Source organism: Ochotona princeps, chromosome 2, assembly GCF_030435755.1.
Source record: "Ochotona princeps isolate mOchPri1 chromosome 2, mOchPri1.hap1, whole genome shotgun sequence".
NCBI lineage: Eukaryota > Metazoa > Chordata > Mammalia > Lagomorpha > Ochotonidae > Ochotona > Ochotona princeps.
The window spans coordinates 98950107-98953328 of record NC_080833.1 but is presented as its reverse complement, the minus strand read 5'-3'; the positions used below and the strand labels follow the sequence as shown (position 1 = coordinate 98953328).

The following is a 3222-nucleotide window of genomic DNA, read 5'->3' as shown; positions in this document are numbered from 1 at the left end:
ACCAACTTACCAGAAGTAAACAGTGGGGTAACTGGGTCAATGACCAGAATAGGAAGACTTCAAATAGATCTTGTGGGTTAGCCTGCTCACCCCAAACTGCAAACTTTTTTTAAAAAAAAGGAGTTTTGGGGCTTTTTATTTGGGTGACCAATGGAGCCATACAGTTATGTGAAGAAGCTTTGCAAACCTACAAATACTTGACACAAATTCATTTAAAATTTTGCTTTACAATTAATTCTTCAGGTCAAAAGATATTCACACTTGAATATGTTATGTATCAGACCTCTACACAGTAGAGACAACAGGGTATTAAATGATACTTTCAATTTTTCCATGCTTCTGAGTGTCTATCTCATGCTGAATTTACTTTGTGAATGTTTGTTGGTTCAGAATGCCTCAACTAAGTACTGGTGATTTCTCTGTTATTATTTTTTTTCCCAAACCGATGCAAAATATTTATTCCAAGTTAGTTATTTTATGCAGTAGTTTTTCCCCTCAATAGACTTGTGATAATAACCACATCTTTTAAATCTGTAAATAATGTTACCAAAATAATCTTAATCTTTGAAATCTCACAAAAATTTATATTTTATAATCCACCCTGAATATCAAGGCTACAAGAATAACATATTTCCTATATTCAAATATTTTACAACTGTACCCAAAAAGTAAAATGAAAAACAAAAAGAAAAAGCACAAGCAAACAAACAAACAAAAAACACATATGCTTGGTTAAGGGCTAAGTTACCCGAGCAGCTAAAAACAAAATAAAATATCCAAATTATTAGCATTAAGTTAATACAATTATAACTTCAATAGTCACTTTGTCATTGACAATGATTTCTTGAGCACAGAGTGAGCGCCCCAGGGCTGGAGCAAAAGCTGCTGCTGCAGACCCCACATTGCCTCCCCACACTGCCAGCTCCCACCTGTGCATTGCCCCACATGTACTGGGGGGTGTGTATACATGCATTGTGCAAATCTCCACCCCAACCTCTTTCTATTAAGCAGATAATATGGAAAACAACAACAAAAGCTCAACAAGCCAATCGCTTTCTCTTTGGGTTGATTATTTCCCTTGTGCATGAATTCAATAAAAAGGTAAGGAAAGGAAAAGAGCCATCTCTCGTACACTCCCTCAACACACAAGCCGAGGTTGTTGGGTCAGGTGTAACCGTGAGTATCTGCATGTCTACCTCCAGGCATCGTCATCTGATGTGTCGCTGCTACTGGTCTCTGTGTCGGAATCCTCCACCTCTGCTTTACCAGTGCTCCTCCGAGGGGAGAAGAGACAGGGACTGCGACTCTGCAGGAAACCATTTTTCCTAAAGCCATTTTTTCTTAGCTGCTCTGTCTTCATGTGGAACTCTTTGAGTTCGTCTATCATTAGAAGAAGGCAGTTCTCACTATTTTCAGGATATTGCTGCCATCCCATCACCTTCAATAACCTGTGCTCTGCTTCCAAACAGTGTGAGAGGTCTTCCCCTTCTTCCACTGCAGGGAAAGACCATTCTGACGACAGCCTTCTCTATTTTCCTTTGGTTCAGGTGTGCTGTTGTCCTCTGAACGCTCAGGTTTGTCACAGTCTCTGTTCTCTGAGAAGTCTCCATTCTGATCCTCCTTTAGAGTTTTCAGGAACTCACTCTTCCTGTCAGTGGTTCGGTAGGTCAACTTGGTCAGACAAGAGGAGCTGACCTCAATTGGAGGAGTGGTGCTGGAGGGACTCTCTTTGGGAGAGTTTAGAAGTGCAGCACCAGGCAGTACCACTGGCTTAGTAACAGAGACAGGACTGGTGAAAGCAGACTCCTGGTTAGAGGAAAGGGAGCCCGACTTGTGTTCCATTCTGTTAGATTTCCATGCATTGGGCTTGGAAGGAGGTGGCGCAGGCATAGGAACCAAGGTCTTATAGACACTTGGAACCATGGTTGAAGCTTTGTTCTCATTTGCATGGTGAGATCCTGGGGAGGTGAATGTAGCACAGAGAGTAGCAGCAGGATCCTCTTTGGAAACTTTTTTGATGACTAACATCTTGGAAGATTGCTTGGCACTAGGTGGGTTTTCCCACACTCCAGAAAGGGTCCCAATGGGTCTGCATGGCTGATTCTGTTTGCCAGTTTCTGGATTCAAAGAAGGAAAATCTTCCTCTTCAAACTGCAATCATTCCACCTTGTCTTCTTTCTTTTCTTCCCTAATCTCTGTTGGAGGCTTTTCTTGAAAGGCACAGCCTTTCCGGGTGTGCAGGCTGCCGTTCCAGTAGATGGTTCCCAGGTGAGGTTAGGAATGGATGCTGAGTCAGCAAGTATGCACAATCCACCACAAGGCAAAGCACGTGTTGTCCCGGTTAGCTCTAGGAAACGTCACCCATGAGCTCATTTGAAAATACTGGCTTCTTTCTTTCTTTCTTATGCAGCTAACGCTGTGTTGGTACTGGGAAGTCTGTGAGGTTAGCAGGTGGAGGTTTTCTGGACCTGAAGAGGGAAGAGCTCCTTGAACAAATGTGCTGATCAATTTTTCATGGTGCTAAGGAATCATGGGGAATCCTCAATCTCCATGTTTGTGTAAACAATATTAGATCTCGAAGAACCCAGAATCTGTGTAAATGATGATTTATTAAAATATGCTCTGCCCACACCTCATTGCTATTGTCAGTTTTCCTAATAGCAGTTGGTAATGACCAACATTTCCCCAACACCTTAAGTGATCTTTGCATCGGCTTGATGTGGTGGGAGAAATAATAATGTTAACAACAATTATACTTTAAAGGGAAGATGCACTGCAAGTTTAAGAAGAAAAGACAGATGGTAGGGGAAGTGTCAACTTAAACAGGCAGAATTTCGAACTTGAAGCTAGCACTGGCAGGTAACAAATCCACAGGAATGTTTGTCTTCAGATTGTATCTCTGGTCACATTCCCTTGTGGGAACACAAGGCATGCCTATTTCTGAAGGAAGCTACTCCTTGCACAACTTCAGGTGCCTCCACTTTCAGGCTATGTAAAGCGAAGTTTTTCTTCTAAAATGAAGAAATCCTCAGGGAGAACCTGTATAGTAGGTGTTTGGGACATAAGCATCATATTTTACGTTGAAGTGCTTCTATATCAACTAGCAGAGATGGACCTTTCGACTTTAATGGGAATGGTCTCTGTAGTAGAATCATGAACTAAGTGCAGTGAGAAAACTAGGGAGACAGAGCTTGATCCTGTGTGATATAGGCATGGGATAGG

The 3222-nt window shown here is 41.9% G+C and overlaps 1 pseudogene; it reads right to left on the bottom strand.

Moving 5' to 3' along the window:
• Nucleotides 1-495: 495 nt before the first annotated feature.
• Nucleotides 496-2265, bottom strand: LOC101523751 (vasculin-like protein 1; annotated as a pseudogene).
• Nucleotides 2266-3222: the final 957 nt, after the last annotated feature.